The sequence below is a fragment of the Aethalodelphis obliquidens genome, unplaced genomic scaffold (genome assembly GCF_003676395.1).
Source record: "Aethalodelphis obliquidens isolate GAN/ISIS:26980383/991018 unplaced genomic scaffold, ASM367639v1 scaffold30, whole genome shotgun sequence".
Taxonomy (NCBI): domain Eukaryota; kingdom Metazoa; phylum Chordata; class Mammalia; order Artiodactyla; family Delphinidae; genus Aethalodelphis; species Aethalodelphis obliquidens.
Window position 1 is genome coordinate 12,620,438 of NW_020837974.1, and position 25,431 is coordinate 12,645,868.

Consider the following 25,431-nt stretch of genomic DNA (forward strand, 5'->3'; position numbering starts at 1 on the left):
GCCTTCGGGTGAGGGTCCGGGGGTCACAGGCCTTCGCGTGAGGGTCCAGGGGTCACAGGCCACTCCCCGGCATCCCTTGGAGGACTTTGTGCTGATCTACAGAATCGTGGTGAGACCTGGAATAAGTGAATCTTGAGGAAGTTTTATTTCTGCCCAGGAGATGGTACTTTTAGGCTTGTACCTTCCCTGCAAATACCATAACTGCATCTAATTCTGAGCTCGGAACCGTCTGGCTTCCAGAGACTGTGGTTCTAGGCAAAGAAAGGACCCACAAACCCTTCCCCCCATCAATTTTGCACCTTTCCAGTTGATGTGTATTTTCAAGCATATTTCTGGAATCTCTGTCTGAGTAGATACAGGTACCATTCCAGTCATGCTGACTAGCTTATGAAAGCAGCCAGGGGTAGGCAGGATGGCCCCAGAAGGAGAAGGGAGCGTTCCACATGGGAATGGATTTTCCAAGAGGAATGGAGACAAAAGATAGAGTCCTGAGAACACGGAGTTTGGCCTGAGTGCACATCTTAGTGCACATCTTAGTGCACATCTTAGTGCATCTTAGTGCACAGTTTGGCCTGAGTGCACATCTACCCATCCCGATGCGCTTAGCACGCTTTCACACGGGCAGGTGGTCCTTGGCAAGAAGGTGACTATCTGATTTGGATGGTTTCCTTTTAGGCGCCTGGTACAGTGACCTGCGATCCAGCACGTGGTTGACCTGAGCCTCCTGACGGTGGCGGCAGGAGCTAACCTTTACTGAGCACGTGCTGGGTACCAGGCCCTTTGGTAAAGCACTTTATGTGACTCTTTGCTCCCGTTTCTCTCAATCACACTTTGAAGTAGGTATTGGGATGAGCCGATATGAAATTGCCATTTTTCATTTTCGAAACAGAAACGGTCGTTTCTGTATGTGAAAACGGTCAAGTATCGGCAGTTCTATGTGGCACAATCTAATCATCTTATTGTAAGATAAAACTGAATCTTCTTACAGTAAGATTCTATTCCAAACAAGTCAAATACCAGCAACTTTATATGTTTTAATCTAATAATTTGTTTTCCAAATGGAGGAACTCAGGCATGGAAATGCGCTCTGAGGCAGCCCAGCGAGCAGGCAGGGGAGCTGGAATTTGAATTGCAGGTCACTGTACCAGGTAGTGCATCTCCAGACCGTCGCGCCGAACGGCTGCACCAGGCTGTCTCCTCCTTGGGGGGGAGACAGAGGCGTGTTTCTGTGGCCTAGGTGTTCACGTTGGTTCTTCCACACCTCGGCCAGCTCTGAGATCAGAGATGGCCGGCCAAACGAATCCAGTGTTTCCTGGAGTCTTGGGTCACGCCCGTGATGCTCTGTTTGAAAAGAATGGTGTGTAGTGAGCACACGAGAAATCCAGAAGATGGAAAATCTTTCTTTAGGATCTCTGCTCCTCTCTCCAGTGAAGAAAGAAATCAGTGTGGTTCCAGCAGAGGTGTTCTCAGCAGGACCTGGTCCATTAAATGAAAGACTTCCATGCTGAGCCAATCAAGACAGACCTGGACAGAAATCAGCCTCTCTCCTGCCCTGGAAGCCCACGCCTGGAGTCTGTAATTCATCTGTTAACTCGAGTGTGCAGCCGGTGGTTTAGCACGGAGGGGGACTGCAGGGAAGGGAAGAGAGAGGGGCAGGAGCTGGAGCCCTCGCTTTTCCAGCATCACAGTCAAGTCAGGCAGAGGAAACAGGGCTCTGATAGCTTCTTGGACCTTCTGTTTCTGGCAAAGAGAAACCAGCAGGGAAGATTTTTGAAAACTGATGAGCTGGTGGAAGACATGAGAACAATGGCGGAGAGGCAGGGACCCCAGGGGCTGAATAAAACAGTTGCGCTGTTGCCTTTCAACAAGACTGAATAAAGTTTAGGATTTTTTTTTAATCGGACTTGTAGCCATTTTTAAACTTTCATTTTTCATAATGTCACAGATAATCTTTTTATCTATTATCCACTGGCTCTTTTCTGAGGGGCATTTGCATCAAATAGTCCTGCGCAGATCACGACTGTCTCTAGTGGGGAAACCGGCTTGAAATGAAAGGTTATTCACTCCCTCTGCTTTCACGGGCTTTGTTCTTGGTTCTCGCACATTTTTTTCTACATCTGAATTCGGGTATTTCTGGAGTTTTTCTTTAGAAACCCTTCCATTCTGAGATCTAAGCATATTCAGACTCCAATCTGTGTGTCAGGGGTTACAAAGCTTATGTTCACTGAAAGTGAAGCACCTACTTTGAAACGTTTGTCAGCTACCCCACGTCCTCCCAAATCCCCTCAGAGCATTTCCTGCCGAGGCAGCAATCATAAAAAGGCGGGCATTCACGCAGTGGGGGGCCCTTTTCCCGGGTGCCGGCCCCCCCACTGGTGGTGGAGCTGTGGCTTTTGCAGTATGCACTGCTGGATGTGAGCTGGGCAGCCCGCTCCTTCCCGCAGCAAGGAGAGGGGGTCTGGGGGCTGGATCTACTTCCACCCATCCTCCCACGTGGGGACTAATAGACCAGCCTCGTCCAGCAGGCAGAAGTGGGGCTGCGTGGATAGGACGCGGTGGGGAACCAAGGTGTCGCCTGGGCTCACGGGGAGAGGAAGCACAAGCCAGCCCCTTGTTTGCGAAACCCCATTGAGAAAAGTGCCCTGAAGTCACGGGGATACGACCGATGGTTTCTGTTCAGCTTCTTTTACTTAGCTCATCCTCCTAAGCTGTCAGGGACTGGGACGGGGGGGGGGGGGGGACCAGAGTTGTTCTCAGGCCTACGTGACAAAGCCTGTCATAAAAGCACCCTTCTCTTCCCCTCCAGCTGCCTCCTCTGCCGTTCCCCAGCACAGAGCCTAGAAGTGCTGCTTTTCCTCCCAGCAGTCACTGGGGGCAGCCTGCAGAGGCAAGGCCTGAGGGGCCACTGCCGTGTACGTGTTCAAACTGTGCACTGAACTCGCCCCCAAACAGCTGCTCTCAGGCCAACAGTGACCTCACAGAACACTGGCCAGGGGCGTGCTCTTCCATCTGTGTATCTAGAGTCCCTAAAACAAGGGAATATTGGGCCCAAAGAAGTACTGACAAGACAAGCCCCTCTGGCTGAAGGGCGCTGCTTTGGGGCGCTGGCCACACTGCCCCTCCCAAGGCCTGCGGGAAGCGATGCCGCTCTCATTCATTACACGGGATGTGAAGGCCAGGCAGGCCCAAGTGATGGCCGAGTTCGCCGGGCTGGCGGCTGGTGGGCCTCAGAGTGTAGACCTCTCTGGCTCTAAATTCCTTACTCCTACCATCTGCCGCCTCCCCAGGCTGTCAGGGCTTCTTCGGGGCGCGCCGATCCTTTATCTTAGGGACTCTTTAGATCCACCACCGTGATGGTGGCTGCTGTGAGGACTTGCTCTGAAGAGAGAGGCAGCATTACTGGGGTAAAGTAGTAAGGTAATTTCCTTGTCCCTGAGCTCCCCAGACCTTTGAGCCACTCATCATACTTTTATACTTTTACGACTGAAAAGAAATTTCTGTGAAGTCATAAATACACTAGAAGCCCTTGTAACTGAGTACATGAAAGTATTCTCTCCTTGGGTGTGGGAATCTCTCAGCAATGTGGCAGGAATGTAGAAATCAGTTCTGAGTTGGCAACCAAACATAACAGATTTCCCAGTTGTACCAAGCACACGTAGCTGTGGCTGTAAAGCTCCCCCTTAAAGCAAAATGTAGCTTTGTAAGGTGTAGTTTTCCTCCTTTACTGTAGCTTTTCTGTGAGAGCTCTGGGTTTAGTTTCATTGTATAGATACTTGTAACCCTTTGAATAAGTAGAGTGCCCGCTAAATTGTGTCTCTGTAACTTACTCCAGAGTTAAAGTGAATTGTAGTTAATGTTTCCGCATCCAGATTTACAGCTGCACCTGGACTGGTAACGTGGGGTGGGTGGCACACCATCGCTGAACTAAGACTCGGGGGCTGTTGGCTCTAGTCCCGGCCTGCCCCTCACTGCGACTTGAACAGGTATCTCTGCTTCTGTAAGCCTCAGAAAGAAAGAGTGAGACTACCTGCCCTGCCCCACCCGCCTTGGTGGATTGGTAAGAGTTCCAGGGCAAATTAGAAAGATTGGGTACTGCTGGAAGCGGCCTAGGGCCGGAGCTCACCAGGTGTGCATGACACACCCAATTTGCGCGTGTCCACCTAGGAGCTTTTGATTCACAGGACATGCTGTTACCCATTCCTGGGGGGAAAATACCGTTGAGATTACACCAGTCCACTCTTTGACAGGAAGCCTCGGCTCCTGGCAACAGAATCCCACGCCGTCTCCTTCGGCCGCCCTGTGCTGCGTTCACGCTCCCCTGCCTGCCACGCGCTTCACGGCGCACACACTTCTCTCACCCGGACCAGGCTGCCGCGTGGATAATCCGCCGGCCCTCAGCTTGCCTGCTGCTGCGGTTGGCGTGGCTCTCAAAACTCCAGCCACCGAGCCTGCAGAAGCAAACCTCTAGGCCTCCCGGGAGGTTCAGGGGTCCCCTTGTGGCTGAGCCCTTAACAGAAACTACAGTCTGTAAAAAGAATAACAGTTAAAAATGATGTGGGTTTCAAATGTACCATATGCTCACTGATAACATTTAGAAAATCCAACACACAGTAAGAAAAAAATATTCACATATGCCATCGATACATTTTACATATTTGCGTTGTTTGTTCAGCTTTTTTCTCTTAACATTTCATCACGGGCGGTAGCGTTAAGTTTAGGGGCTTGGATTCTGGAGCCAAACCGCTTGCGTTTGAATCCAGCTCTGCCACTTGGACAGCTCTGTGCCCTTGGACAGGTTTTTGGATATGTTTATAATTCCATTTTCTCATCTGTAAATTAAGGATAACAGTACCTACTTCAGAGGCTGTTTTGAGGCATTAACACAAATAAAGGACTGAGAATTATGCCTCCTGCCCTGCAGTAAGCACTCAATAATCGAAGTTGGTAATATTCCTTTCTTAAAAAAACGTGATTTAGGGCTTCCCTAGTGGCGCAGTGGTTGAGAGTCCGCCTGCCGATGCAGGGGACGCGGGTTCGTGCCCCGGTCCGGGAAGATCCCACATGCCGCAGAGGGGCTGGGCCCGTGAGCCATGGCCGCTGAGCCTGCACGTCCGGAGCCTGTGCTCCGCAACGGGAGAGGCCACAGCAGTGAGAGGCCCGCGTACCGCAAAAAAAAAAAAAAAAAAAAGATTCATTAAATAGGAATATAGTACTTTAAAAATTCCATGCTCTGCTCCCTCCACAGTCACTTAGAGTCTGAGGAGTAAGACTAGAGCATCATCCCCCTCGGTTCCCTCCCCTCCATCCTTGTACACCTGAGGAGAGCAGGCACTACCTGAAGAACTGCATCTTCCCCATGTTGAAAGCCGAGTGGCCTGCCTTACCATTTGCATCAAGGCCAGACCCTAGTGTGGTGATCATGGAATCGAAGACTCAACGTCCAGTACCATTTGCCAGCACATCCTTTTATTAGTGGAGATTATTTGGGGGCAGGTCAACAAGCTGTATATGTTTTCAGCAATGCTTTGTTTTTCTCCCCCAAACACAAAGTGCTATTTAGTCCTCACATCGCCTAGGAAAGCAAGGGAGGGACTGTTTTTCCCATTGAGCAGAGAGGAAAGCTCAGGCCCTGGGTGGGATCAGACTGCAGGTCCATTGCCGCCAAGGTGAGTACCCCATCCCGGGGACTTGCTCCCCTCAAGCTGTCGTGACCTCTCCACAGTAATGACTGGCTGCTTTAAATGCTCCCCACACGAGTCTATGGAGAAACAGCAGTGCCTCGGCCCAGGAGCAGAAGGCCTGCCTCAGTCGGAAGGTGGCAGGCCAGGTGCAGTGTCACAGAATACGGCAGCCCAGGCAGCCGTCGATGCTGTGCCCTCTCGTGTCACGATGAAAGGAGTAGGATGGGGTCAGACTCATGACCCTTAGAGTCAGAAGAGAAAAAGAAGCCCAGGCCCCAGCTCTACTCCTCTCCTTTCAGAATCCTCCCTCGAGGGGCTCTGACTGTGGCTGAGGGGAGAGGAGGCATTTCTTCACGCACAGTGCTGACTGTTCCACCTTGACGGTGGCCTCTGCTCTGTCCTCACTCACATGACCACGGGAAGCAGCTCTTTACAGCAGTAGTTCTCAAACTTGAGTGTGCACCAGAATCACCTGGAGAGCCTCGAAAAACACAGACTGCTGGGTGGTCCCACCCCTGGGGTTTCTGACTCAGTAGACCTGGGGTTGGGCCCCAGAATTTGCATGTCTGACAAGTTCCTAGATGATGCTGGTCCAGTGACCATGCTTTGATATCCTGTCCTTCGCTAGCCCAGGTTAGCAGGCCTTGATCCCTGCTCAGGAACATGACAGGATGGCTCAGATGCTGAGCTTTTTAAATTCAAGTTCCAAACACGAGAGAACCAGGCAAGAGCCCTTCCTGACTCTGTGCATTCAAGGGCCACAGAGAGAGAAACAGTAGCTCTCTGGTCTTGGGACAGGAAAGCTCTCTGCAGCTACTGCTTCTATGGATGGGGGTGGTGAGTGCACTTTGATGAAGACGAACATGTCCAGAACCACCCAAACAGGGCAGACAGGAATTATTGCTGGCTGCTTTGTGGGGAGAGGTGCAAAGCTGGCATTGAAGCAGCCCCTCTTAGGGGCCAGTGCTATCTGCAGGAGTGTCAGCTTTGGCCACTTGTTTCTGGCTGACCCCTCCAGGAATTCTCCCTCTTCAGCTCACCTCCTTGGTTAAGGAGCACTGAAATGCTGTGGCAGAAACTCGGGAATTAGAAGCCTGTGTGCCTGCTCCGTCACTTACTAGCTCAGGGGCAAGGTTTCGGAACCATTCCAGGCCTCAGTTCCTTAATATGTAAGATGGAGATAATCTCTGCCGACCTCTCAGGTTGTGGGGTGGACCTAACTGCATCGCTCAGTGCTGTGCTGTGCATTCCTGGGAACGTCCCTGAGGTTAGGGCTCTCGGCAAGGAAGGCAGCCACAAGGGCGGCCCGGGTGCTCTTTGGAAATTCTGGATGGGGAGACCTGAGGCCCGGCCTGGCTTTTCCACCCTCTCACCTTCACAAGCCACTCCATCCTTTCAGCTTCAGTGTCCTCCTCTGTACCATGAAGTTGGAGTAAATTCAGAACCTCTTCTGGCTGTAAATGGTTTGAGCCCACTGTCAACTGGAAGACTCAAGTAGAGGCTGTAACGTCTAAACACCCAAACGGCAAGGAGCCTTTCTTCCAAACCACCCAGCTGGATTGGTGGGGCAGTTCTGTGGTTCCGGGCACTGACGACCAACCTGTCCCGCCGCCGCGAGCCTCAGGTTGCTTCAGGGCGGCCCTGACACCGGCGCCCTGCCCCGCTCGTGCCTCCTTGCCTGGCCGGGATGCGGAGTCGGCAGAAAGTGCACGCGCTCTGCGTGGCGGCCGCCAGCCCCGCGCCGGCGCGCCCGGCTCGCCGCAGCCAATCGGCGCGCGCACCGCGGGTGACCTCCCCCGGGCACGGAATAAATCGTCAAGTTGCCCCGCCGCGGGTCTCAGTCTTCTGGGCTAATTAGCGGAGCGGGTCATGAGCAGCGCGGAGGGTCGGGCCATTTTGTGGGCCGGGGAGGGGCGCGGGAGGGCGGCGCGCTTCTCGGGGTCCGAGGCCTCCCCGCGCCGCGGGTAGACGGCTGGCGCGGCCGCCGCCCGGAGCCGCTGTCTGGCCCGCTTCCCGGGGCGCGGCGATCTCTGCCGCTCGGTTCCCGCACCCCGGAGAGGAGGCTTAGGCTGGCCCGGCGGGGACGCCGCGCGGCCGCCATCCTCTTCCCTCGGACCGTCGACTCGGCTCTCCCGCGGCCAAGATGCAGCAGATGCTGAACGTGCCGCCTGCCTGTAGACCTCAGATGCGCCTTTCCCGGAGGTTCTGAACTTCTGGAAATCCCGAGACCGCGTCGTGGGTTTTGTTTTTGTCTTCGGCTCGACTTTGGCTTTGATATTCTCTGGCTACCTGGATACGTCTTTGCTTTGTGGGTAAGTCTCCCGTGGATCGCAGCACCAGTAACCAACCGCAGGGAGAATCCGCCTTTAAAATTCCCAGCCTGGAGGCGCCTCGGGCTGGAGAAGACGACCCCACTCCTGACCACGTAAGGGCTCTCTGATTCCACCTTTCCTCTGATGGGGAGAAATATCATTTCATGGCAGAATTTTAAGCACATTGTCTGATAGGATTGGCAATCACTAACCAGGAAAATGAGTAGCAATTAGGAGTTCAGTAATAAACGGAAGTCTGTTGTCCTAATTAAGTGGAATTACTGACGGGTAATGGCAACATTGAATTCTTCAGTTTAATTAAGAGTTTATATAATTATAGTGCACTTTTTATTTCTTGGGGGAGCCATGGGGTAGGAATTAAATAACCAGTGTGATGGGTAAGAAACCCATTTAATGGATAAGTAACCGGTGCGTTGAAATAAACGTGGGTGCTTGCTCAAGTAATGGGAACTTAAATGAAGTCCTAATACAGGCATGTGCTAGCTTGGACCAAGCAGGACTTTCTTTCAGCTGCTAATTCCCGTCTGATACAAATCCGTGTGGCTTAGAAATTATTAGCTCATCTCTGACACCGGAATCGGCTGTTACAAAGACAGCAAAGCTCAGCGCTCCCCCGCAGTGGGATTAGCCCCCATCTGTGCTTTCTGGAACTGTGTTTTCCACATTCCCCAAGAATGAAGTGAGAGGGTCATTTGAGGGTATTCTGCTGTCTGGGGTTTCTGTATCAAAAATCTCGTGATTGCACTGTTCAGCCGTAATTGTTGATAGCTGAAGGGGCTGGCAAGCCCCACTGAAGTCATGCAGCCTCAAAGCGGAGCGAGGGTGTAGGTGTGGAATTTGTTTGAGCGCTGATCTGTAATTATAAAGATGTGATTTTCCTCTTTGGTGGTGTATTGTTTCCTTTACTATTATGTTCTCATGAAATTGTTCCCCTCGTGGGAAGCAGTGAAACTGGAGAGAAATCCCTCCTCAGAGGGTAATTTTCTTGTTTTTGTTTTTGTTTTTGGTGTAGGTTTCTCAGAATCCTTTTAAGCCTGCCTTGGGATGAGTGTGTTTATTTCTGTAAGAAGCTCCAGCAGGTTTGGAAATCACTAGGTTTCGAGTGTACTGGGAAATAATTAGCACCTCAAATAATAATATTTATTTATACCTTGGCTGCAGCCTCTTGCTTACATAAGGTCTAGATTTTTCAACAGGATGAGCAGGGACTACCTTCTCCAGAGAGCTCCCATATCACGAGTGGGCTCAGGGAGCGCCATGAAACTTGTATTTCACTCCAGAAGAGACAGCAAATGGCAGGGATGGAGCAGTGCATCTTTAATGCTGCATGGGTTTTAAAGTTTGCAAGGCCTTTGGGAACTTACCCATAATTCCCTGCTGTTAACGAGAGAAAGCGGGGTTGGATGGATGTTTGCTGTGTATGTCTCCTGACCTCAGGCCTTCCAGGGTGCGCTGTAGGTGCCTGGGGACAGAGTGGGGAAGTGACACGAGGCCGTACTGGTGTTACTGTCCAGAATTTTAAGGACTTGTCTCCTCTGGTTTTTCCTCTGTCCCCCAGCCCTGTTTTGTCATACTGCCATGAAAGTCTTAACAAAACTGTCAAAAATACCTGCACCTGTTCTACCAGAACCATGGCCTCTGCATGCAGGCTTATTTTATTGGCTTGCTGCTCCTTTACTTATGTTCTACCCCAAGACACAGCACGCTCCTGTACAGCAGACAGATTCTTGAACACACAACACGGATGGAAATTTGAGACTTGTAACATTCAAGGATGACATATTGCCATGTTTCCTAACTTTTCATAAGGGGTTGTGACTAAAGATCACAACTTCCTAACGTCCCTTTTTTTCCTAAGCTCTCACAGTTCCTTCACACACCTGCCTGTTAACTGTTTAAAAAGCTCCATGATGTAAGGAGGAGAGTCAAGGATGGCCATTCTCTGTGAAATGCTGCCCTGGCTTAGCCAACCCCGGCATTCTCGTTCTGACTAGTGGGTGTTGGGTGCAGTGAAAGTTTCCTTCCATGGTAACATCTTTAAGATTTGGTTCCAAATTCCCTTTCTTCTTTTTATAATCTGTCACCTCTACATTTATCTAAAATCAGCCTGAACTGATAGAAAAACTGAGAGATAGGTTATGAAGCTCCCGGCAAGCCAGGAGCAGATTCCAAACTCTTAATGAAATGATCCGACTTAGGAACAAGACACAGACTGGCCTGTAGTCTCTTAGAATCCATTGTTCGTCTGAGGGCAGGAGCACTGGGAAAGATGGCAGTCACAAGCCCTGTCTCCGCACGTTTTTCATCCTCCTTCCCACTCAGTCTTGGGTCCCCTGGATAGGCCGTGTCGTGGGTATCAGTCACCACTTGTCCGCTGGTTGCACAATGCAGTTTACCAGCCTCTGCCCAAGCGATGCCTCGCAGCCATAGTATAACAATAGCGCATAAAAGAATGTAACGCTCCTGTGGGTCTGGGCCCCGGTCCAAGGGGATTAGCTACTGGAAGTACCTGAAAGGCATTGTTGAAACACACTCACCTGTAACGCGGTTCCTTGGCCTGGATCTGAAGGGCAGGGTAATGTCGGTGTCCTTTTGTTACCTCTGAAGGGACACGTCCTTTTCCATGTAACGCCCGACCTGCTGGCTCATAGTCGCCCCGTTGTGGCATCAGGAGAGTGCTCCGAGGTCATGTAGGCCCTGGCATTGGCATCTCCTAGGGAGCTTGTCAGAAATGCTGAGCCTCACATCTGCCCCCTGATTCTTCAGATCAGAATCTGCATGTTAACAAGATCCCCAGGTGATCTGTACGCGTTTTGACAGGTTGGCTTCTGCCCTGACGCAGTCTGGCGTTTAACAGGCAGGATATTTACGCAGGAGTGCCCTAAGGATTAGCACCGGTGGAGGGACGCAGCAGGGCAGGAATGGCGGGTGGAGGGAGAGGTCGAGCTGTGGTTTAGGCCCAGGGTCAGGCTTCCCTGACCACATGGGAGGCTCCGGAGCCGGATCGGCCTTCAGATTTGTCCCATGTCGGGCAGCGGTGGCCCGGCCTTTATACGCCGTGCTGGCAGCACTCCTGGCAGCTGGGCAGCAAGTCCTTCATCGGACAGTGCCCACCACGCACACTGGAGTTGGGAGAAGCACTGCTCTAGGCTGGGGGTTCTCAGACCACCAGGCCCTTCAGCACGGGGTTTGGGCTAGAGATGCAGATTGCACCCCGGGCCTGCGGGAGCGGAAGCTGTAGCGGTGGCACCCAGCAACCTGTGTTTAAGCCAGTCCTCCGGGCACAGCTGCAAGCTCAAGTTTGAGAACCACCCTCCTAAGGCAGCCTTTTTTGGTTTGTTTTGTTTTTTAGTAACAGCTCTAGTGAGAGAAGATTCACATTCTATCTCAATAATAAAATTCCCCAATTTCAAAGTGTACAGGTCAGTAATTCCTGGAGTATTCAGAAGGTTGTGCGACCATCACCTCTAATTCCAGAACAGTCTCATAACCCCAAAATGAAACCCCCTACCCATTAGCACCGGCTCTCCACACCCCTCTCCCAAGTCTGGGAGCCACTAATCTATTTTCTGTCTCTGTGGAAGTGCCTGTTCTGGACATTTCATAGAAATGGAGCCACGCAACATGTGACCTTTTGTGTCTGTTTTCTTTCACTTAGCATAACGTTTTCAAGGCCTGTTCATGTTGTAGCATGAATCAGTACTTCGTCTTCTTAAATAGATAAATGACGTTGCATTGTATGGATAGACCACATTTTATTTATCAGTTGACAAACATTTGTACTGTCTCCGTTTTTTTTTGGCTCTTATGAGTAACGCTACTATGAACATTCAGGTACAAGGTTTTGTGTGGACGTATTTTTCAATTCTCTTTAGTATCAGCAAATACCTAGGAGTAGAATTGCTGGGTTGTTATGGTAAATCTACGTTTAACTTTTTGAGGAACTTCCTGTCTGTTTTCCAAAGTGGCTTGACCACTTTGCATTACCCCCGTCAGAGTCCCAATTTCTCCATAACCTCTCCAACATTTGTTATTGTCTGTCTTTTTATTATGGCCTTCCTGGTGGGTGTGAAGGGGTATCTCGCGGTGGTTTTAATTTGCATTTCCTAATGATTCATGATGTTGAGCATCTTCTTCATGTGCATGTTGGCTCTGTTTATATCTGCTTTGGAGATATTTCTATCCAGATCCTTTGTAGGAGAGACTTTTAGTCCTTGAGGAATCCCTCAGGATGTCTGCTGTGCATCTAGACCTGGGCAGTTGCTTTAGGATTTATAAAAGGAAGCCTAGGACGTGGCCTTTAACCAGGGGAAAGTTCCCAGTAGGCGTGGGACAGTGAAAGAAGAGGGCAAGAGAGCCCACTGTCAAGGGCCCACCTAAAGAGGTTCACATTGTTTTACAATTCGTGTTACAGAAGGATGTTGCATGGGTGGCTGGGATAGAGTGAGTTAGGGTTGTGGAAAGGTTTTGTGGAGGTCAGAGGCTGCTTAGAAGACAGGAAGTGTTGAGAGGACAAGGAAAGCAGAGAGGAGAAAGGAAGTCCTCAGTGGGCCTTCCCTACACACTCTTGTTTTATGGGTTACCATCCCTGTAAGAGGGGAACTCAGAAGCCTGGGATTTCTGGGAATTCCCTGGTGGTCCAATGGTTAGGACTCCGTGCTTCCCCTGCAGAGGACATGGGTTCGATCCCTGATCGGGGAACTAAGGTCCCACCTGCTGCGACATGGCCTAAATAAATAAATAAAAAGTAAACAGCTTGTCACCTCTTTCAAAAAGGAAGAAGCCCGGGATTTCTTTCAAGAGTGTGCTCCCTCCTGGCCCTAGAAAGATGAAGTGATTCTTCTGTTTCCTCATCTGGAAAAAGAGCACTTCCCTCACTGTTTATCAGTGGTTGTAAAGGTGTTTATGATACTCTGTGAGTGCTGGAGAGTGTCATTCACTCTAGGCCACAGGTAGTTAAAAAGTTTGCAGGTGTCCCTGAATAGCCTCTGATTCCCCATTAGCAGATCCCCGTGGTGGCAGTGCCAGGTGGCTCCCAACCCCCCAGGGCAGGTGCCTCTCTCGGGGCACCTGAGACTACAAGGGAGTCCTCAGGGCTTCCAGGCAGTCTCTCTACCCTTGCACCATAGCTTGAATATGGGATATTGGAGCAAGAGGATTTCAGAGCAGAGGCACTTAAAGCAAAACCTTGGTCACGCAAGGGCCTCTGCACCTATGATGACAAGCCCAGCGGCGTTACACTTGTGCCAGGCCATCTAACTTACAGAGTGCCCGCTCAGACTTGCAGGGGAGGAAACCCAAGCTCTAAGTCATGACTTGGTTAGTGTCACAGATTAGATGATGGCATGACCAGGACTTGACCCCCGGTCCATCGGACGCCTAGCCCAATGTTCTTACCTGAAAGCTTTACTTTGCAGCTTGCTAAGGATTAACGATGGGATGTTTTGCTTCTTGTTCTACAAGTGGATCCTCTCCCAGGAGGATCAGGGTGTCACGACAGCACGCATTCGTGTTTGTTTAGTGTTGGCACCGTGTGTGTGTAGTAATATGTTTCAAACACGCTTGAGGTCACCCTTGGTCTCATGGAAGAAGGTGTTTCAAAAGTATGCAGAGAGGTTAAAGCATTAGGATATTTCCTGAATGCACTTCAGTTCTCAGTTTTTCCCAGGAGCCCTTTGGTGGCTGGGTAGTAATTAGAGTCACTGCTTCTTGAACTCAGTCAACAAAGAACCCTGGCACTGGGAGTTCCGTGTGGGTCGGGATGTTTGTGTACTGGGTAGCCCACACGTGGCATCACAACTTTGTCATTTGTCCCCAGTTGAGCCCTCTCAAATGTGCCTTGTTTTATTTTTTTTTGAATTTTATTTTTTTTTAATACAGCAGGTTCTTATTCGTTATCTATTTTATACATATTCATGTATATATGTCAATCCCAATCTCCCAATTCATTCCCCGCCCGGCTTTCCTCCCTTGGTGTCCATACGTTTGTTCTCTACATCTGTGTCTCTATTTCTGCCTTGCAAACGGGTTCATCTGTACCATTTTTCTAGATCCCGCATATATGCGTTAATACACGATATCAAATGTGCCTTGTTTTAGAAAAGGATGTATCCACAAAAAGTCACATGACATGCAGGTTTGAGTCGTCTGTACCCTAGTTTAAATTCACAAAGGATGTGTGCTCAGAAAAAGCGAATCCTCTGATAAAGCAAAGACCTGTGTCATGAAACCTCTTATTCTACCTCTAAGCACTCATCTGTCAATCAGAAATTTTACATACTTCTTTCTTTAAAGCTAGTTATATCTGTATAGAATATTTCTACACACTTTTCTGTTTCTTTTGTCTTTGAAGAACAGAAAGTGCAAAAGCTCTTTGGGATCATAGACACGGATTAGAGTAGAAGGATGGGCAAAAGTGGCATTTCACCCCATTTTCCCATTTTCTTTCTTTTTTTGATGCCAAGCAGGCAGGAGAGATGAGATCTGCAAATTCCTTAATATAAAACTCTAAGAGTTTTGCAGTGAAAATGTCTTCACCTGTATTCTTCCCAGCGTCTGTGTGCCACACGCCCAGTCACCTTCGGTTGGTTATCCCGATTAATTAAGCTCTGGACAGGGCCACACCTTTGAAGAGGCTGGTCAGCCAATTCACACACCAGGGGAAAGGCTTCAGTCTAGAAAACGGCCCCAGTGAACACTCGTGCAGCATCTCTGGGGTTGGGCGCTTGGCCCCTGTGACGTGCTCTCCTGCACCCTCTTCCCTGGTCTTAGAGATGCCAAGTCATTGGTTTGGGGGCAGGTGCATCGGAGAACGAAACCACTGTCATTGTGAAAAATTATTCAGTAATCTCTACCAGCGCCTTCCAGATAACACGCAGATAAGGCCCTGGGCCTCTAGGAGGAACCTGCAAATGTGAGTTCTCCTGCCAATAAAAGAAAAAGGAAGGAGCAAGAGATAAAACATTTTATTGTAGGGAGATGATTTTGCCAATAGTTAAATGGCTTCTTTCTTCTCTTAATGAAGAAATATGCACTAATGGTCCTCAGCCCTGCCCCTGTGCCTCTGAAGCAGAGATAGTAATATTTAATATTTATCGAGGACTAGTAGGCAGGTGCTTTAGCACAAAAACCCTGCGGGACAGGCCTATATGATGACATGAAAGCTTGGCAAGGTTATTTTGTCCAGGTTTGAAACTGGGCCTCCTGGCACAGTGGTTTCAAACGTACCTGCCCCACGTTAGGAAGTTACTGTTAGATGGTGAAGGTGTGTTTCCTAGAACTCACCGAAACCCTTACAAACCAATAAGTATGTAATTATTGGTTGAACCTGTTGGGGTCATTTTAGATGGTGTCCCCCACAGGATGACATTTATCACTTAACCTTCTTTTTTTTTTTTTGCCGTACGCGGGCCTCTCACTGTTGTGGCCTCTCCTACTGCGGAGCACAGGCTCCGGACACGCAGGCTCAGCGGCCACGGCTCACAGGCCCAGCCGCTCCGCGGCATGTGGGATCTTCCCGGACCGGGGCACGAACCCGTGTCCCCTGCATCGGCAGGCGGACTCCCAACCACTGCGCCACCAGGGAAGCCCTCTGATTCTTAAAAGAAAAATTAATTTTGTAGCCTGTGAGTAATCATGTTTGTGACATACTTGGTTCTTAGCTTTGAAGTTTCATTCATGCGTTCAGTCAGCAAACCTTTACTGAGCGCCTTCTATGTGCAGGCAGTGTGTTAGGGCCTGGTGAAGAAAATAGACCCCGTCTCTACGCTCACGAAGCTTCTGTGACGTAGTGCGAGGTACATAAGCTTTTTGGAACCTTCAGCTACTTTCATAATCTTTGTTGGGCGGTTTGTCATTGATGTGTCCTCATATTGATACGTGTATACTTGTCATTCTTGGTGAGGTGTAGGGGCCCATCTGTCATTGGCCTCCTTTTTTTTTTTCTTAATTTATTTTATTTTATTTATTTTATTTTTGGCTGCATTGGGTCTTCGTTGCTGCATGTGGGCTTTCTCTTTTTTTTTTTTTTTTTTTGCGTTATGTGGGCCTCTCACTGTCGTGGCCTCTCTCGTTGCGGAGCACAGGCTCCGGACATGCTGGCTCAGCGGCCATGGCTCATGGGCCCAGCCGCTCCGCGGCATGTGGGATCTTCCTGGACCAGGGCACGAACCCGTGTCCCCTGCATCGGCAGGCGGACTCTCAACCACTGCGCCACCAGGGAAGCCCTGGGCTTTCTCTTCATTGTGGTGTGCAGGCTTCTCATTGCGGTGGCTTCCCTTATGGGAGCACGGGCTCTAGGCGCGCGGGCTCAGTAGTTGTGGCTCGCGGGCTGTAGAGCGCAGGCTCAGTAGTTGCGGCGCACGGGCTTAGCTGCTCTGCGGCATGTGGGATCTTCCCGGACCAGGGCTCGAATCCGTGTCCCCTGCATTGGCAGGCGGATTCTTAACCACTGCGCCACCAGAGAAGCCTTCTTAAAGCAAGGAAGTGCTGCCCTCAACCCTCTGCTTGGGAGGCAGAGGGGGTTCCTGGGATTAGAGTCCCTTAGGAGCTGCATGGTATTTGCCACCTGCCAGAAGACCAGGAGTGTAGTCATCGAATCTTCAGTGCTGGCAGGCATGCTGTCTTTTAAAAATATGTATTTCTCTGGGTTGGCGTGTGTGATCAGTTGAGTCCTCTGGGCAAAATCCATTGACAGAAAGCCTTTGGAGGAAACAAACCTGGTGGAGTTGTCTGGTGTGGAGGATTTGGAGCAGGGAGGTAGAACGCAGTGAGCTGCCAGGTGCTGGAAAAGCCAAGTCTAGACAAGACGCAGGACAGATCGAGGTAGACATGATGTGAAAGGAAGAATCTGGGGCACTGTGGGAGATGAAGCCCTGGAAATGATGAATGTTGGATGACTGTCAGCCACGAGCACAATTACGAGGCTTCCTTGGTGCTGTGCAGTTCCCAGGCTGTCTCCTCTGGGCCTCGACTGCAGTCTGGACGCAGCAGTGGCGTCCTACCCCACCAGAGAGATGGAGGTGAACTTGACATATGGTATCAAGCTTATGTGAAGATGTATACAATTGTTCTTTTACAAGATCTGTTAATTCCTTCACCAGATATTTATATTTGGGGGGGGAGGAAATATCTAAAGGAGAGTTGCTTATGCATCATAGAAATAAATTTGTAGGAGGCCTTCTGCTGTCTGTGTTCACTTAAAGTTAGCTAATCACTTCTAGGAAGAAACTCCACACGTGAAATGTTGATGGTCAGTGTGTTATGCTAAGAAATGAAAAACCTTTTTTATACATTCTTTTTTAAAATAATTCTTTTCATTATGGTTTATCATAGGATATAGAATATAGTTCTCTGTGCTGTACAGTAGGACCTCGTTGTTTATCCATTCTCTATATAGAAAAACCCTTATTTTTACGAATAGTTACATAACATGACTTTCCCTGAAGACTTGAGTAAGCACATCTGTGTCCCCAGCATAGCTTTCAAGGATGCCTAGCTCATCAAACCCTTGCCAACTCTGAGCTCTTTCTGTTTTATTAGTTATTCTGTGACAATTTGACAGACAAAAGCTAGTGTCCTGTTATTTTATCTGGGAGGTTTTAAAATGCTGATTCCCAGAGTGTGGAAATGATTCTCTGAGTCTATGCTGTCTTTTCAAGAAGAACACACTTCATTTTCTGGTTCCTTACTGGGATAACTCTTTCAGAGAGGACCCCCCACTTGTGAAAATTAAAGGTCATCAAGAAGCAGCCCCAGGGGCTTCCCTGGTGGCACAGTGGTTGAGAGTCCGCCTGCCGATGCAGGGGACACAGGTTTGTGCCCCGGTCCGGGAGGATCCCAAATGCCTCAGAGCAGTTGGGACTGTGATCCATGGCCGCTGAGCCTGCGCGTCCAGGAGCCTGTGCTCCGCAACGGGAGAGGCCACAACAGTGAGAGGCCCACGTACCGCAAAAAAAAAAAAAAAAAAAAAAAAAGCAGCCCCAGATGGGATACCCTGAGGAAAGGAAGAAGTATCTTAAAGCATCCCTGCTCCACACCACAGGTTGTGTGTGGGCTTGGGGAACTCTGGTGTGGGTCCCCATGATAACTAGACAGTTCCCTGGTACATTGCTTAGTGGAAAAGTAAGTGTGCCAAAGGATGCTTGTTGCCTTCTGGTATGCATTCTCCCCTTCCTCCTCCTTAATAAAACTATTGATTTTTAATTGGACACATAGGCCAACAAAATAGAATAAAGACTACCCTTCATGGCCTCCCTTGCAGGAAGGTGCTGCCCTAGAACTAAGCTCTGGCTAATTAAGTGCTGGTATTAATGAATTAGTGAAGCGCTGCTTGTAGAGAGTGTCCTTAAAGGGCTAGGAGCATGCCCATCTGGAATGTGGACATAACGGTTGGGGCCGCAGCCATCGTCATGGGCCATGACGTGGTTTTGGGAATGGAAGGCAATAAAGGCAGAAACATCAGTGTATGTAGGAAGACCTGATGCCCCTGGTATTATGGAGTGCCATTCCAGCCCTAGTCTGCCTACCGTGGGCCTTTGACTTTGAGAGAGAGAACTCTTGTTTAAACCACTTATTTTACGTTGTCTGTCACTTGTAGCCAAAGGTAATCCTTACCGACCCAGCGGGGAAATGGCCTTAAAAGGAGCTCTCATTGCCCATCCTAAGTTTCTAACATTTGGAAGTCATTTCTTATAGCCAGTCTTTTTGTTACAGTTACACAGTCACAATGGATAACTGTCTGTGTTTAGCTGGAGTGTGGAAAGGTACTAGAAGGACAAAGGAATAAAAAGCTCATACTCACCGGCTAGAATGTGCTCTAACCAGCATTTACCAAAATGCCACTCACAGCCTTGTGCATAATAAAATAATTACTAATTAGTTTGTCATGTGGGCAGCCAAACCATACTTGTGTAGTGACTTCTGTGATGTCCTGAGAGTCACATTCATTAAAGCAGTGGTATTTTCTACAAAGGGACCCTTACAAATGGGCTTTCTTTCAGCGTTTCCCAAAATATACAGATAATAAATTGGAAACTCTCTGGGGTATGTGTGTAAGTATATATATACATATGTATGTAATGGTTGTTATGCTTCAAGTAGCAGAAGATGTCTGTTCCTGACTGTTACGAGGGGGACAGGTGACCCCAGGTTATTAGATGCTGACGTTTGTAGTTTGGGGGGAATGGGAAAAGCACCCCAGGCTTCTTAATTCTGCACAGAGTTAGAAACATCTCAGCATCAGAATCGACTATGCAGTTGTTTAATCATCATTTCTTTAGTTGTTACAAAATATTGGACAGCATCTCCAAGGTGCCACTGTAAAGAGAGCCGCTCGCTGCATCTGACGTCTGGAGCGGTGGTTGCTCAGGCCCGTGGTCCAGGAAGAGGCACAGTCAGCCTTTTCCCCAGCAAAATGGGATTCTAGACATAGAAATCAGCTCTTTTAACAGTCTTCGAATCAGAGCATTTTCACCATTGGATGTGACTCGTGGAGGTGATCTGGTCTTGCCCTTTAAGCTGGGGAAACTCAGGCCCAGGAAATCTAACAAGACCTTCCCAAGGTCACATGGGCCCGGGCAGCCCAGGCTGGAACCCAGACCACAGAGTTCCCTACCGGTTGTTCTTGTCATCACACAACATGGCCTTCCATTTTAAGGACTAGCAAATAATCAAGTTTGGCAATGTACCCACCTTCATTTTTGTTTGAGAGGTTAAAAAAACAAACAAAATGAAATGGTGTCATAAATAAGTCCCTTCTAAGCAGGTCAGGATGTATTTCTTCTCGCCTATCTTGTTTTATACATATATATATATATATATGTATATGTATGTATTTGTGTGTGTGTATATATATATGTATATATTTGTGTGTGTGTGTGTATATATATGTATATATTTTTATTTTATTTTATTTTATTTTATTTTATTTTTTAACAGAGGGTATATCCCCAAGACTAAGAACTAAAGGAATAGATTGCTTGGCCCCTCATGACTCTGCCCTGGTGGTGGATCATTAATGGTGTAGAAAATGAGGGCCGTGTTAGGCAGTCCTGGGTGGGGTACGTGCCTCTTTAAGAGATTTATGTGGAGGCCTGAGCCGGGGAGACAGCACAGTGGTACATCATCATGCAGGCGACATCAGAGACTTTCCTCTTCGCTTGGGTGCATTATCATAAAGAGTGATTTAGACTGGAGCTGATTGATGCAAATGGCCCTATGTTCTTTCCTATCATTAGCGGCCTCTTTCAGTGGCCAGAGGCAGTGATTAAAGCTGTCATTTGGAGCTGCTCATTAAAGACAAGCCCCAGAATAGCAAGAGGAAAAGAGGTTGGAGAGGCATATATATACATATATATGTGCGTACGTATGTATATGTGCGTGCGTGTATTTTTTTCTTCTGCCTTAAGTGTGCGTCATCCCTTTCCAGATTGAACCACTGAAATCAAGGCTGTAGAGACGTTTCCACCAAGAATATAGAATGCTCTTTTGCAAGTTATATTAGATTTTAGGGAGTGTCACAGTAGATTCTGATGACAGCTTGCCTACATATTATGAAAGGAGTTGAGGAGGGTATTGTGTTAGGTGTGTTTTGTTAGAGATGGACCCTGGTGAGAACTCATTAAGTCTCCCTCCTCCCAGGCTGGAGACTTCAGAGGCGGGCCACGGGAGAGCGGAGGGGAGGGCTGCCGAGGGTGGTTTGCCTCGATAAGTCCCATTGTGACAGTGGTGACCCCAGGGATGGAGAGGAGGGGACAGCAGAGAGGGACTCTTCGCTGAGCCCAGAAGATGGAGATGGCTGGGTGTCAATCACAGAAGGGTGGGCACCAGCAGACCCCCAAACAGGAGGGGAAGGGAAGGGAGGGAACAAAGCAGAGATCCACGTGTGCAAGAAGAGAGGTTGATCTCGAGGAGTGGTCCTGTCCGGGCAACGCGGCTGCTTCATCACCCTTGTAGGAAAACTGGCCTTGGTTGGGCACCTGCCTGTGGTTCCATAAACGTGCATTCACATCCAGGGACGCGCTGGTTTTAGGCTGATGTCCAAATGGCACCGACAGGTGACAAAAATTCCTCAAAGGCTTTTTGCTCGGGCTCCAAATGAGCGACGTTATACCTACGACGACGGCTGGGATGGCGGGTGGCGGGCTGAATACGGGAAATGGGACTGTGGTCGTGAAACTAGGCAAGGGGCCACCTTTGATGATCGAAATAAACCAGTTTTGGGTCAGAGACGCAACTGGCCAGAGAGGCCTGCACACCCGCCCTGGCCAGTTGACGATTTACTGCCGAAATCCCACCAAACTTGTGCAGAAGCTGGTCTACAGCGCTCCTCAGAAATCCCTCTGGGAGAAAAAAATAAGAAATTGTCAATTTAATTTCTCAGTCTAATGAACTGGTCTTATACATAAAAATTTAAATCACTGTTTTCTGTTTTTTGTTCGTGAAAGTGGAGGCCAGCATCAGTTCTGCCACCACGCCACGGTCTCCATGACAACTCCGTAGCAGTGGCGGCTCATGTAACTTCACAGTCACAGGCCCTTGAAATGAAGCAGAGGAAAGTTTGACTTTCTCTTCCGTCATTAGTGGACTCCAGGGGCCCCCGTGGTGGGGCTCAGTGGAGGCGTAGGGGCTTCTTTTTGGTGTGGACAGCGGAGAGTAGGGACGGGCTGAAACTCTCCCCCAGGCGCCAGGCAAGGATTGGACCGGGCTACAGAGAGCGCTGCCTTGTCAGGTTCCGAGCCAGCCGTTGGCTTCGAAGGTATGGCCTTTGTCCTCCTCTCTGCTGTGTGCCCCCCTGGCGCTGGCCTCCTTAGCCTGGCTCTGGCGCATCAGGCCCTATTAGTACCGACGCTGGCTGTGATGTTCCTCTCCTCGGGGAGCCGGCAGCAGAACTGAACAAAGTCCCTGGTAATCTGTGCTTAACAGCCTCCCCCCTGGGGAGAAAGCCCAGCCAGCTGGCACTCTTGTGCTGAGCACACTCACTTCCCCTGGCAGCCTGACGACCTGGCTGGGGCCCAGAGGCCAGCCGGCTGCGGGGCCGGCCCACATCGGCACCCCAGGCCACCCAGCCCTGGATCACATGCATCGGACACTGGCTGAACTCACAGCTCAGACATGGCAGCTCATCCGCCTGGGCATTAACAGGCCGCCCGTGCGGCTCTCTAGAAATAAAACACATGAGTGCTGGATAAGGAACCGCTGGCTGGCTGGCTACACTGGGGATTCCTACAGAACCGTTTCCCCTTGTCTGTTTTCCCAGGCTCTAGGTCGGTGACACAAGGAAGTGTCCTTTGGGTCCAGTCCCCTCTAGCTGGAAAGTTGTATGTCTGCCTTGGTGGGTGGTGGATGGCAGGGATGACGGAGCATGGAGTAGGGAGACATGGGGATCTTGGATGTATACATACGTGTTAGAAAATAAATACCTGGAGGGGAAGAAATGAACGTGCAGTAACCTCTTTGGATCTCAGACTTGTTGGGTTTCCTACCCAAGCACACCTTCCCAGCACATTCATTGCTAGATCTAACTCTGCTTGGAGTCAGAATTCCCTCACTTGAACCAGAATCCTACAGCAAGAGAGCCGGGCCCTGAGGGCCCCCTTGGGGAAGCAGCTCCTTCAGTCACTGCCCTGCTCACAGCAGTGCACAAAGACTCTAAAGTTTTCTCTAGAAACTCTAGATATGGCTTAGGACTCTTTAGGATTTTCCTGCCCAGCCTACAGGAAATACGCCCTGCAAGGTTTGTGGCTCTTTTAGGAGGAACATGTGCAAAGCATCTATTTGACTTAGGAGCTGTCCAGACACTAACGTGCATGCCCCCCAGTTGGCATAGACAGAGGTCAGCTAGGCTGTTTTAACCAAGTGTACGGCTGTCCTGATAAGAGATTGGGGACAAGGCCAAAAGGCAGTGTGTTCCGTTCTTAAAGTTTTATTTTACCAGACGGTATCCAATGGAGGGATTTCTCCAGGAAGAAAAAGAAAAGAAGACGTGAATGAAATGGTTTCTGTGCATTTTCTTCAGACTTTTCCCTATTCTGTTCATGTGAGTCCACTGAGAAGTGATGCAAACAACAGTAGTGATAACGGCTAACCTTCAGCAGGCACGTTCTGTGTGCCGGATGCTGTGCTGAACTCTGGACATGGTGTCTTAGGTCATCAGAAGACAGTGCAGGGTTGGAGGTAGTAGCCTCAGCCCCAGGCAGGCGAGGACACTGGGCTCAGAGCCTCCTCAGCATCACGTAGCTACCACGTGGAGGACCCAGGGACTGAACCCAGGTGCTGGCCTGAAGATCATGCTCTTACCCATGACTGATCAGTGAGGTACCATTTGGCTCTAATAGCTGATGGGGCTGGCGTGGCTGCCCACGGGCACCATGTGGGCTAAGTGGAGGTATAGGGGACTGCAGCTCTAATCTTGCATTTATGGTGGGATGATCTGATGACTCGAAGCTCCACAAGGGTAGGGTCAAGTCTGCTTTTGCATCCCATCAAGTCCCCAGTGTCTGATATGGTGCCCTGCTCACTGATGTGCTGAATACATAGTTGCCCCCGTGAAAAAGTGAACGAGTAAGTGGTCAAGGTTAAAATCGCAAGTCTTGAAGTAAACATGCTTTCCGAATCCAAAGATATTTTCCTCAAAATAGGGTGTAAGTGAATTTGTTTTTGAGATTGGAGAAACTTAAGCATGTTCTTAGGTTGAGCAGTAGGAATTATTGGAGAGGGAATAGGAGATTATTGATGGAACAGGGTCCCCTGAGGAGGTCTTAAGAGACAGGGTTAAGGACAGAGGAGAATTTTTATTAGCAGGAGGATACTTCCTCCTTAGAGACCAGAGATGAAGAGGGGGGAAAAAAGGATCCAGTCAGTAGTCCTGGCTTTTGTATTGCTTAGGAGTGCGTTCAGCTGCACGTAATAGTGAGCTTGACTAGCAGCATCTGAAACAATTAAGGATTTATTTTTCTCACCTGTTTGTGAAAAAGCCACAGATAGGCTGATGCTGTCATTGGTTCCATGGCTCAGCAGTAAGGACCAACACCTTCAAGACTTTCTCGGCCTTTCCCTCATAGCCTCACTCTGGCTGTTGCAACTCCTGGCATCACATCTGCATTCCAGGAAAAGAAGAGTCCTTGTTATCCTTTTTTTTTTTTTAATCTGCAAAGCAGGAGCATCCTTGACAACTTCTGCTTCCATCTCTCTCGTTATGAAATCTACTTTTGCCAAAATTTATGTCCTGTTCTTTCCTTTCTCCTGTCTCCACACCTACCTGCAGAGGAAATTTAACCGTTACACGTAACACAGACGATTTTCCTCAGTAAAAGCAGCTACTTGTGCCCAGTATCTCCATTTAAAATGCTCGTCTTTCTGCTTCAGATCTCCAGAAAATTTATTCCCTCTAACACTTAACTTGGAAAATGGCAAAACAAACTGAAGCCAAAATAACTCCGCCTAAGAGTTGTGAAGAACCTTCAAAGGAAGCCCTGAGATAAATGACTTTGCATCCTTTCTTCCCTCTGAGAGCAGCCCTTTAACACCTGCCAACATGCTCATTACCAGTTACAGTTACATCCTTACTGGTTGAGAGAACAAGGCATTAACTTAGTCTAGCGGTGACCTGGACTGGGCCCAGGGGACCTCAGGAGAAGCCAGGCGGTTGCCCTGGGTTTTGCTACCTCTCTGGGCAAACCACCTTGCCTGGGGGGCGGGGGAGGGGCGGGCTGTAAAGGGAGAAAGCCTGGCAGGTCTCAGAGGACCCTCTCAGCTCCTAACTTCCTCTCCAACCTTCCGCTATTGCAGCGGCCCTGAGGGATCGCAGAGGTGGCCCTGGCCCGGCTCCAGCAGCGTCTCCCTGGAGGGGTCAGCCTCCCGGGTCGTACCGAGTGTCTCGGTTTGTTCCTTCGTTCTCCCCTGACCCTCATTAACCAAGAGGAGAAACCAATTCCAAAAAGGCTTATTTCCCCCATATTGTCTGTTTCGTATCCGCAGAGCACACTGTGCCCTATTAAGAATTACACTGCGATCACTGAACTCATCTCATCCGTGCCAGGGGCCTTGTTCAAAACCTGCTTTCCCAGCAAAGCAGGGCCAGTGGATTAGTATCCCCCCATGCTCACTGGAGTGGTTCTCATCTATTTTTAATGCCTTTGGCAAGGGGCAGAGACAGGGAGAGAGAGAGCAAGAAGAAAAAAAAAAGAAAAACACAAAAGAACAAGAGTGGAAGGAAGGCGCTGTAAGCGCAGCACTGCGTTTGTTAGAACAGCATCACTGCCTTTATCAGGATCACCGGAGGGAGAGCGGGGTTTGATCCTGTTCTCCGCTGGGAGCGGAAAAGGCTTTATTGTACCTTTTGTAACATCTCACAGATCAGAACAATGCGCCGTGTGTGTGTGTGTGTGTGTGTGTGTGTGTGTGTGTGTGTGTGTGTG

The 25,431-nt window shown here is 49.4% G+C and overlaps 1 protein-coding gene and 1 long non-coding RNA gene across 6 annotated transcripts in view; one reads left to right on the forward strand and one right to left on the reverse strand.

Annotated features, from left to right (window-relative positions):
- AUTS2 (activator of transcription and developmental regulator AUTS2) overlaps positions 1 to 25,431 on the forward strand; it is a 1,119,937-nt gene that overhangs the window by 932,527 nt on the left and 161,979 nt on the right. The gene's annotated exons all lie outside the window — the stretch shown is intronic.
- LOC113630605 (uncharacterized) lies at positions 1,021 to 7,701 on the reverse strand. Its single transcript, XR_003437045.1, has 2 exons — positions 7,055 to 7,701; positions 1,021 to 1,341 (listed from the first exon to the last, which is right to left on the reverse strand). It is a non-coding gene; the product is annotated as an uncharacterized LOC113630605 (long non-coding RNA).